We start from the raw sequence: 12,267 nt of genomic DNA, 5'->3' as shown, positions 1-12,267 counted from the left end.
ACATGCCACCACCCTCCAGCATTTTTACCAATTCTGACACCAACCGTCCCTCCCACGGCACTCACTACTTCTCTAGTGGATTCGATAATTGGTTGCAGTGGCCACACAGAACTCACGGACAATGATCATGATTATGGGGTTTATTAGGGAAGTAACAGCCTACGATTCATGTTGAGGAATGCACTCAGGATGCAGTTCTTCGATCTGAACAGTCTCCCTTCTGCTGTACCCTAAGGCATGCCTTTCTGGCCTTTGACTTCTCCACCTAAACCTCTTCCCTGCTTGGGCAAGTGTGTTAGAAAGTTCTTTTAGTTCTGCCTATAGCTACACCTACTTGCACCCCACTCCACCAGAGCTCTGGTAGCATAGTGGCTAAGACACTTGACTGCTAACCAGAAGGCTGGCGGTTCAAACCCACCAGCCACTCCTCGGAAGGAAGATGGGGCAATCTACTTCCGTAGTGATACTGCCTCGGAAACCCAAGGAGGGGTCACTATGAGTCGGGTCTGACTCGATGGCATATAACAACAACAACAACCAGTGGCACTCAGCTTTCTTGTTGTGTGGGCCAGGCAACTCCACCACTCTGTCTTGTGCCTTTTGGTTCCACTGCCACCGTCTCTCAGCCAGGTGTCTCAGCTGGGGCATCTCTGCCAAGGAGGTCCAGTGCAGGGATCTTGGGTCCAAGGACTTGCTCCACTTTACTTCTAACTCTTCTCTCTTGATGGCAGTAAGATCCCCTTTCTGCCTCTAGGAAGGCTCATTTTAAGCCTGGCAGAGTGATGAAACTAACCAATCCCAACATTAGAGTTCCATACACCTTATTTGTGTGGTCCCACTCAGTAATCTGGTGGGAGTCACAAAGACCATGGCTGGAAAAGCCATACCAAGTAATTCACTGCACCACACCCTCATTCTCCTTTGAGTTTTATATAGTTAAGTTTTACAGGGCAATGAATTATTTAGTATGTCCCTTCTAGTCATAGTCTTTGAGACTGTGTCAACTTGACTAGGCCATGATTGCCAGTGTTGGGTGGTTGCCCTCCATTTTTGGATCTGATGTAATTATCCTTCGTTTTGTGAAACGTTATAAATCCTAGCCTCTATGTCCATGGTTGTGGTCAATTTTGGAATGAATTGTCCCTTATATTAATGAGGCAGTATTAGGGTGGGATGTATCTTGAGTCACTACCTTATTAGATGGTTTGACTCTTATCCCAGTCACCAAACTTTTACTACCTTACAGAAGTAAAGCTCTTGCTTGAGTCGTGCCTTTTATCTTAGAAGAAATAAAAGGACAGAAAAGTGAGGAGAGACCTTAGGACCATCAAGAACAAAGAGCTATGTAGAGCTCAAACTTTGAACCAAGGATCCCTGTACTGGGAATCTCCTTGAACCAGGAGGCACTCAGGAGGCAGAGAAAGAGCTGTAACAATGGAGACTAGGAGAAGGAGTGGCAGGTACAGGAGCAGCAGAACAGGCAACAGATGGCACAATGAGTTTCCCAGCCCATGGAGCAAGAAAGCTGAGCACCTTCAGACAGGAGGTTTGTTTGCAGAATAGAGTGCCTGAGGGCCTTTTGGTAGAATTGGTTAAAAAAAAAAAAAAAAAAAAAAAAGCTGGAGAGTAGAGGCATGTCTGAGCTCTGCCTCATAGGAATCAGCCTTGGGCTGTTAATCCTGATCCTCCATCCTTGTGAAGTTAGAGGAGGTCAGATGTGTCTGCCATGCCATTTGTATGAGTCTATGTTTACATTGTCAGTTGTTGCCATTAAGTCAGCTCCAACTCTTAGGGATCCTGTGTGTATTGAAACAAAACAACAGAGAATATGGCAATTGCAAACTATACTCCCTTCCTTTTAAATTTTATTTTAGTGGAATAAGTAGTTACATGTTGTATATTTTTTATATATGTGTCTTACATGTTTATTCTTATGTAGATAACTCTGGGGGTTTCTGAAGCACTCAGATTCTTTAGGAAGGGCTCATAGGCACAGTATGTCCTGTTTGTCTTACGTGTTGATAATAATTTATCTGTGACCATTATTGAAAGTTAATTTTTACTGAACATAAAATTGTTAGTTTCCATGTTCTTTTCTTTGTTATTAAATATACTGCTCCATTTCTCTTCTGGCATAAAACATTGCTGTTGAAAGTATATTGTTGTCAGCTGCCATTGAGTTGGTCTCCAACTCATGGAGACCTTATGCACAATGGAACGAAACATTGCCTGGTGCTGTGCCATCCCCATGATCATTTGTGAATTGGACTGTTGTGATTCATAGGGTTTTCTTTAGCTGAGTTTTGGAAGTGCATCATCAGGCCCTTCTTCTTGTCTTAATTTGGAAGCCCTCCTAAGCTCAGCATCATAGCAACTCACAGTCCTCCAGTGACAGGTGATTAGTGACTGTGTATAAGGTACATTCGCCAGGAGTTGAACTGGAAATTGTCTAATTTTCTTTCCATTATAAAGTCACTTAGTCTTTTTTCCCTGGATTGGGGATGGCAGATACTGCCCATGGGTTGGCTACTTGTGTTTATAAATATAGTTTTATTGGATACAGACATATCCATTCATTTACATATTGGCTATGGCTACTTTAAGGAGCTCTGGTAGTGCAGTGGTTAAGCACTCAGCAGCTAACCAGAAAGTCAGTGGGTTAAATCCAGGAGAAACGTGGCAGTCTGCTTCCATTAAGATTTATAGCCTTGGAAGCACTATGGGGCAGTTCTGCTCTGTCCTGTTGGATGCTATGAGTTAGAATCAACAGTAACAGGTTCAGGATGGCTGCTTTTGCTTTATAATGCATAAATAATACAGAAAGAATGAGCATGGCTGTTTGAATTTCATGATAATTTTCACCGTATGGTCTGCAAGCCTGAAATATTTATGAGCTGATCATATAAGTAAGTAAAAGTTGGCTAATCTTTGGACTAGATGCTGAGAAGACTTTTCCGTTTTTCTTTAAAGTTTAGTAATTTTATTAAAATGTGTCTCTGTATTCCTCATTTTATATTGCTCATCTGTCAGTTTGTTGTATTTTGTTTGTATTTTGTGTGTTGCTGTGAGGCTGGAAGCTATGCCGCTGGTATTTCACATACTAGCAGGGTCACCCATTGTCACCTGGACAGGTTTCAATAGAGCTTCCAGACTAGAAAGAGGGATTTCAACAGGTCCACTCCTGAAAGAATTGGCTCCTGAAAACCCTAAGAATAGCAATGAAACATTGTCCGATGAAGTGCTAGAAGGTGAACCCCTCAGAAGACAAAGCACTCAAAATACAACTGGAAGAGAGCTGCCTTCTCAAAGTAGAGTCAACCTTAATGATGAAGGTGGGAAAAGCTTTTGGGATCTTCATTTGCTGATGTGGCATGACTCAAAATGAGAAGAAACAGCTACAAATATCCATTAATAAGAGGAATGTGGGATGTACAAATATGAATCTAAGAAAATTGGAAGTTGTGAGGAATGAAGTGGAACGTAGAAACATCAGTATGCTTGGCACTGGTGAGCTAAATGGACTGATAACTTGGCATTTTGAATCACAGTCATGTCCCATTATGCCAGAAATGACAAATTGAAGCGGAATGATGGCCCATTCATCATCAGAAAGAACATTTCAAGGTCTGCCCTGAAGTACAATGCTGTCAATCATAGGATAATATCCATGAATATAAAAGGAAGACGAGTTATTCAAATTTGTACACCAACAACTAAAGCCAAAGATGAAGAAATTGAAGGTTTTTTCCAACTTCTGCTGTCTGAAATTGATCAACTACGCAGTTAAGATTTACTGATGATTGGAATGTGAAAGTTGGAAACAAAGGAGGATCGGTACTTGGAAAATATGGTGTTCTGGTTACCTAGTGCCGCTCTGACAGAAATATACCACAAATGGGATGGCCTTAACAAGCAGGAGTTTATTCTTACAATATGGAGGCTTTAAGTCTAAGTTCAAGTGTCAGGCTCTAGGGGCTGGGTGAAAGCCCCTCAACCTTGGGGTCCAGCTCTGCCTCCTGCTCCCAGCCCACTGGAGCTAGAGGCGTTTCTTCACTCAGACAGCTGCTGGCTGCTGAGGCTGAAAAAACCCAAGGTTGACAAGTGAAAAGGCACAGTCCAGATGTTACCAAACCACACGGCAGGCCATTAATTCAAGTCCACTGTAAGTCCCAAGGTCGGCAGAGCATGGCAGACTGCTAAACAACAACATGGCTACATGCAAGGTCCAAGCGTGCTGCAAGCTAGAAACCATTCCCAAGGCTTCTCTTTATATACAGGAAGCAAACCACATTCCAAAGGCAGCTACTTAGCTGCTTGTGGTAGATCCCACCATGGAGTTGATTGCCAGTCTCATCATGGGGAATAACTACCACCAGCTGCCCAGCCACTCACCCAGGCCCAGCCAAGTTGACATACAACATAAGCACCACATATGGCCTTGGTGATAGAAATAACACCAAAGATCTCGTGATAGAATTTTCTAAGAGTGATGACTTACTCATTGCAAATAGTTTTTTCAACAAAGTAAATGGTGACTATACACGTGGACCTCACCAGATGGAATACATAGTAATTGAATTAACTACATCTATGAAAAGAGATGATGGAGAAGCCCAGTATCATCAGTCAGAACAAGGGCAAGGGCCAGCTGTGAAACAGACCATCAATTGCTCATGTGCAAGTTTAAGGTGAAGCTAAAGAAAATTAAGGGAGCTCTGGTAGCATAGTGCCTAAGTCACTGGACCGCTAACCAGAAGGCTGGTGGTTCAAACCCACCAGCCACTCCTCAGAAGGAAGATGGGACAATCTACTTCCAAAGTGATACTGCCTCAGAAGCTCAAGGAGGGGTCGCTATGAGTCGGGTCTAACTCGACGGCACATAACAACAACAAAGAAAATTAAAACATCTCAGAAAAAATAGCAGATAGCAGAGTTCAACAAGACAGAAAATAACAGGATGTGGAGAGATTGGGACTCTCATACACTGCTGGTGGGAGTGTAAAATGATACAACTACTGTGGAAATTGGTGTGGGGATTACTTAAAAAGTTAGAAATAGAAATACCATTTGATCCAGCAATCTAATTATTAGCTATATATCCTAAAGAAGTGAGAGCCGTGACACAAGTAGATATATGCACACCCATGTTCATCACAACACTATTCACAATAGCAAAGAGAAGGAAACAACATAAGTGGAGGAGTAGATAACCAAACTATGGTACATGTACATAATAGAATACTATGCAGCATTAAAGAATAATGTAGACTCTGAAGCACTGCATAATTGGATGAACTTGGAGGACATTATGCTGAGTGAAGTAAGTCAATCACAGAAGGGCAAATACTGTATTAGTCCACTGTTGGGAAAAGTCAAGGAAAGGTATGGATATGGAAGGAAATTTTCTTTGTTGTTTACTAGACATGGAAAGGAAGAGAAGGGAAAATTGCTAGATAGGTAAGAGACAAGTATTGATTCAGGTGAAGGAAAGGCAATATACCAGAAGTGAGTGAGCAACACAATAACACTAAGGAAAAGGAAGACACAGAGAGGTGCATGAGAGGTACAGACACCAAAGATAAACACTTTTACATACACATATGTTTAGGCAAAAGGGAATATACCCATGACCAGAAGGAGCTCTTGTGGTGCAGTACCTAAGGCATCTGAATGTTAACCAGAAGGTTGGTGGTTCAAACCCACCAGCCACTCTGCAGAAGGGAAATGAGGAAGTCTGCTTCCATAAAGATTTACCACCTTGGAAACCCAGTAGGGGTCACTATGAGTCAGAATTGACTCGATGGCACTAGGTTTTGGGGGTTTTTTGGTTTTATATATAAGGTTGGTAGACAGTATTTCTACATAAGTATTTGTGCATGCTATAAGAATGTCTGTCTAAATAGAACTAACAGGGGCCAAAGTTATGATAATTTCTTAGCCACAACCAACCACCCCGATGGAGCAAGTTGTTGGACATGTAGGTACGGGACCATGGTCATGGGGACATCAAGCTCAATTGGAATAACATACTCGACAGAAATACTGTTCTACATCCTACTTTGGTGGGTAGCAACCGGGGTCTTAAATGCTTTCAAGTGGCCATCTAGATGCAGCAATTAGTCTCTCATCTGGACCAAAGAAGAATGAGGAAAACCAAAGATGCATGGAAACGATTAGTCCGAGGGACTAGTAGACTGTGCAGACCTCAGCCTATATGACCATGAGACCAAAAGACCTAGATGGTGCCCAGCTACCACTGTCAACCACTTAGAAAAGGATCAGTGTAGGAGATCCTGCATAAAGTGGGAGAAAAATGTGGAACAGAACTCAAAATGATTGATTAAAAAAAAAAAAAGACCTGGCTGACTGGTCTTACTGAAGCTGGTATAACCTCAGAGAGTATGGCCCCTGATTATCCTTCAGACCTGGAATTGAACTCACTCCCATGGCTTCCAGCCAAACAGTAGACAGGCATATAGAGTGAACATTTACACCAGGTCCCTCAATACACTCCTTAGAACTATCAATCGTGGGAGATCAGAAGGGCAGTATTTGGCAGGGAAATAGCTCATGGGGCAGGAGTGAATAGGAAAGGACACAGGGAAGAGGTAACTACAGGGAGTAGGTGGGAAGAGATCTGTTACATTGTGGGGAATTGCAGTCAGCATTATGAAACAAAATGTGTATGAACTCCTGTATGGAAAATGAATTCGCTCTGTACACTTCCACCTGAATTACAATAAAAATTTTAAAAGAAAATTAAAACCACTCAACGAGAGCCACATTCGACCTTAATTATATCCCACCATGCTCATAGGCACGCCTCTTTTTTGGCCCTTGGCCTCTCAGTCTGGCCTTTGCCCTTCAGTTGTTACAGAACTCTTCTAACTCTGTAGGTGAACTCAAAGAGCTCTGGTAGCACAGTGCCTGAGGCATCTGACTGATAACCAGAAGGTTGGTAGTTCAAACCTACCAGCTACTCTGTAGAAGCAAGGCTGGGCAATCTACTTCTGTAAGATTTACTGCCTCAGAAACCCAGTGGGGAGTAGCTATGAGTCAGAATCTACTCCATGGCAGTGGATTTGGTTTTAGTTTTATAGGTGCACTCCACTCCCACTCCTCCAGCAAACGTCCTGCCCAAAGACACTCAGCTTTCTTGCTCCATGGACCAGTAAGTCCACCACACTGTTGCATGTCGGTCTCTTTGTTCTGCTGGTTCTACTGCTTCTGCTGCCATCTCTCTGCTGAGGAGGTGTGTCCAGCACAGTCATCTCAGGCCCAAGGATGAGCTCCTCTCCTGGCTGCTTGCTCTTGGTGGTAGTAAAATACCCCTTTCCACCTCTGGCATGGCTCATTTGATGCCTTGTGAGATTGCAAAATTGACCAATCCCCATGTTAGAGTTCCCACATGTGCTGTGTACCTTATTGACTAGCAAGCTATCCAGTCTTCCTGGTGGACCACATGCACCTTACATTTGCATAGTTCTAACCACTCATCTGGTGGGAGTCAAAAAGACCATGGCTAAATAATTCACTGCACAAATTATGCAAAGAAGGGGAATTCCAGAACACTTAATTGTGCTCATGTGGAACTTGTACATGAAGAAGGAGTCCTTTGAACAGAACAAAGAGATATTGCATGGTTTAAAATCAGGAAAGGTGTATGTGTGTATTGTATCCTTAACCATGCTTATTTGTGAGCATATAATCTGAGAAGCTGGACTTTCTGAAGAAGAGCATGGCATTAGGTTTGGAGGAAGATTTATTAACAGGCTATGAGTTAATATGATGGATGTGCAGATGACACAACCATGCTTGCTGAAAGTGAAGATGACTTGAAGCACTAATGAATATCAGTCATTGCAGCCTTCAGTATGCATTACACTTCAACATTAAACAAGTCCTCACAGCTAGACCTGTAGGCAACATCATGATAAATTTAGATTGAACTTGGCAAGATTTCATTTTATTTGGATCCACAATTGATGCCTATGGAAGCAGCAGTCAAGAAATCAGTTAATGTATTACATTAGGCAAATCTACAGCAAAAGATATGTTCAAAGTGTGTGCCTGACCCAAGCCATGGTATTTTCAGTCACCTCATGTGCACGTGAAAGCTGGACAGTGAATAAGGAAGACCAAAGAATTGATGGATTTGAATGGTGGTGTTGGCAAAGAATACTGAATATACCGTGGGCTCCCAGAAGAACTAACAAATCTATCTTGGCAGGAGTACAGCCAGAATGCTCCATAGGAGTGAGGATGGCAAGACTTTGTCTCTTGTACTTTGGTCATGCTTTCAGAGGGACCAGTCCCTGGAGAAGGATATTGTTTTGGTTCTCTAGTGCTGCTGTAACAGAAATACCATAACTGGATGACTTTAACAAACAGGGGTTTACTCTTTTACAGTTTAGGAAGCTAGAAACCTAAGTTAAAAGTGCCAGCTATAGGAGCTGGGTGAAGAAAGACACTTGACCTTGGGCTTCAGCTCTGCCTCCTCTTCCAGGCCCACTAGAGCTGGAGGCTTTTTCTCACGTAGCTGCTGGCTGCTGAGGCTGATTAACCCAAGATTGACAAGTAAAATGGCACAGTCCTAAGAATAGCAAGCAACATGGCAGGCCACTAGTTCAAATTCAGAAACCGTCCCAAGATCAGCAGGCAACATGACAGGCTACTGATAACTTGATCAAATGCAGGATCCAGATGTGCTAAGAAGCTGGAGACTTTTTCAAAGCATCTCCTTATATAGTGGAAGCAGGATGCATCCCAAAGGCAACTAATTAGCTGTTCACAGCAGATTCCACCATGCAGTTGATTATATATACCACATTCAGTCTCATCATTGGGATAACTGCATCGAGCTTCCCAGCCAAGTTGACACACAATCTTAGCTTCCACAGATAGCATGTTTGGTAAAGTAGTGGGTCAGTGAAAAAGAGGAAGACCCTCAACAAGATGGATTGTGAGGATGGTGCACAACTGGGCAGTGTATCATTCTGTTGTACATAGCGTCACTATGGAACATTTTTATCTCTGGAAAGTTTTCTTGTGCTTTTGAGTATAGTTACCTGCCACATAATGTCCAGGCAATGTCTGATTGCATATAAATCTATGGTTCCAACACCTGTAAAGCTTATTATGTTAAAACTTGGAGGTACATACAGTGGTTTATAATAACAGACAAGGTGCTATTTTGTAATCCTCATCAAAACATTATGGTTATTACTGTATGAAAAAGATACTTTCATATATCTGGAAATGCTAATTTTTTTATGCATAAAAAGGTATGCTATATGTTAAGACAGATACTTGACTAAGTGACATTAGATAGGAACCATACCTAACTGTCCTGACTTAAATGCAAATTCAACTTAAATACCAATTTAGGAACAGAACTCATTCATAATCCAGGAACTTCCTGTATACAGTATGGTGTTCTCACAACGTCCAAATCACATGAGGTCTGTTTCACAGAACATAGCTCAAAGGAATAACAATCTATATAAGCAACACATGACTAATTTACTCTATTCCCTTTGTTTGGTTATTTTCTTAAAGAATCCCTCTTTATCTCTGATGATCTTTGACTCTCTTCAGTATTTATCAGTTTCTCTTGAATCTTTCTTCATTTCTTTATGATGTATTGAAATATTTTCTATAAGTAGTCATTGCAGTATAAATTTGCACATTGTCAATTTTATTAGTCATTACAATGAGATACCACTTCAGAATCACAATGAGATATGACTGTACACCCATTAGGATGGCCATCATCAGAAAATCTGAAAATAAAAATGTTGACAAGGATGTGGAGAAATTGAAACTCATGCATGGCTGGTGGAAATGTAAAATGGTGCAGTCTCTGTGGAAAACAATTTGGTGGTTCCTCAAAATGTTAAACGTAGAATTATTTATGACCCAGCAGTTCACTCACATATACCCAAAAGACTTGAAAGCAGGAACTCAAACAGATACTCATATAAGACTCATTGTAGAATTATGTACAGTAGCCAAAAAGTGGAAGCAGTGCAAATGTCCATCAAGAAATGAGTGGATAAGCAAATAAGTGAGAACGTGACCTGGAAGGAAGGAAGGGAGGAAAAGGAAAATGAAAAACACAGCCATATACCAAACACAAGCTTCCATGAGAATCTTCTTACCCAATCCTCTTCAAAAGCCCAAGACCATAAACTCTCTGGGATTGACAAATTATGGCTCACAGGCCAAATCTGGTGTGGTTTGTGTTTTTGGAGTCATCTAAGAAATCAAATGATGAAAGTTTACTCCTTTGTCTTCCTAACAGCTAAAAGTGAAAAATTAGATCCATCTTTCTTACTAATCCATACATTTAAAGATAGTTTTCCTTCTAAGAGTTGCTTTCTACACTCCACACATTTGTTGTTGTTGTTAGCTGCCATCGAATCGTCTCCGACTCACAGCAACCCTGTGCACAGCAGAACTAAACACTGCCTAGTCCTGTGCCAGTCTCACGATCCTTGCTATACCTAAGCCCATTGTTGCAGCCACTGTGTCAATCCATCTCATTGAGGGCCTTCCCCTTTTTTGATGACCCTCCACTTTACCAACCATGATAGCCTTCTCCAGGGAATGGTTCCTTCTGACAACATGACCAAAGTAGGTGAGACGAAGTCTGGCCATTCTTGCTTCCAAGGAGCATTCTGGCTGTACTTCTTGCAGGACGGATTTGTTACTCCTTTTAGCAGACCATGGTATTCCTAACGTTCTTCTCCAACACCACAACTCAGAAGCATCAACTCTTCTCCGATCTTCCTTATTTGTGGTCCAGCTCTCATATGCATAAGAGGAGATTGAAAATACCATGGCTTGGGTTAGGCGCACCTTAGTCTTGCAGTAGACATCTTTGCTCTTCATCACTTGAATGAGGTCTTTTGCAGCAGATTTGCCCAATGTGATACATCACCTGATGTCTTGACTGCTGTTTCCATTGGTGTTGATTGTAGAACCATGTAATATGAAGTCCTTGACAACTTCATTTTTCTCTCTCCATCGTGAAGCTGTTTATCAGACCAATTGTGAGGATTTTTTTGTTTTCTTTATATTAAGGTGTAATCTGTACTGCAGACTGTAGACTGTAATCTTCATCAGAAAGTGCATCAAGTCATCTTCACTTTCAGCATGCAAAGTTGTGTCATCTGTGAATCACAGGTTGTTAATGAGTCTTCCTCCAATCCTGATGCCATGTTCTTCTTCATATAATCCAGCTTCTCGGATTATTTGTTCAACATACAAATTGAATAAGAATGGTGAAAGAATACAACCCTGACACACTCCCTTCTTGATTTTAAACCATGCAGTATGTCCTTGTTCTGTTCAAATGACAGCCTCCTGATCTATATACAGGTTCCTCATGAGTACAGTAAAGTGTTGTGGAATTCCCATTCTTCTCAATGTTAGCCATAATTTATTATGATCCACACAATCAAATGCTTTTGTATAGTCAGTGAAACATAGTAAACATCTTTCTGGTATTCTTTGCTTTCAGCTAAGATCCATCTGACATCAGCAATGATATCCCTCATTCCATACCCTCTTCTGACTCCAGCTGCATTTCTGGAAGTTCTCTGTCAGTACAGTGCTGTAACTGTTCTTTAATTATCTTCAGTAAGATTTTACTTGAATGTGATATTAATGATACTGTTTGATAACTTCCACATCCTGTGGCATCACCTTTCTTTGGAATGGATACAAATATGGATCTCTTCCAGTCAGCTGGCCAGATAGCTGTCCTCCAGATCTCTTGGCATAACTGAGTGAGTGCCAGTCATCCTTTTGTTGAAACATCTGAATGGGTATTCCATCAATTCCTGGTGTCTGCTTTGACTTCTTCCTTCAACACCATTGGTTCTGGATCCTGAAATGAAGGAAGATCAACCAGTTCTTTTTGGTATAGTGGCTCTGTGTATTCCTTCCATCTTTTTTGATGCTTCCTGCGTCATTCAATATTTTGCCCATAGAATCTTTCAGCATTACAACTCAAGGCTTAAATTTTTTCTTCAGTTCTTTCAGCTTGAGAAACACCAAGTGTGTTCTTCCCTTTTGTTTTTCTAACTTGAGGTCTTTGCACATTTCATGATAGTAATTGGCTTTGTCTGCTCGAGCTGCTCTTTGAAATCTTCTGTTCAACTCTTTTATCTTGTCATTGCTTCATTTGCTTTAGCTACTCTCCACTCAGGGACAAGTTTCAAAGTCTCTTCTGACATCTATTTTGTTATTTTCTTCCTTTCT

Source organism: Orycteropus afer, unplaced genomic scaffold, assembly GCF_000298275.1.
Source record: "Orycteropus afer afer isolate SDZICR_OR568_19922 unplaced genomic scaffold, OryAfe1.0 scaffold00026, whole genome shotgun sequence".
Classification (NCBI taxonomy): domain Eukaryota; kingdom Metazoa; phylum Chordata; class Mammalia; order Tubulidentata; family Orycteropodidae; genus Orycteropus; species Orycteropus afer.
Note: the sequence above shows the minus strand (reverse complement) of the source record.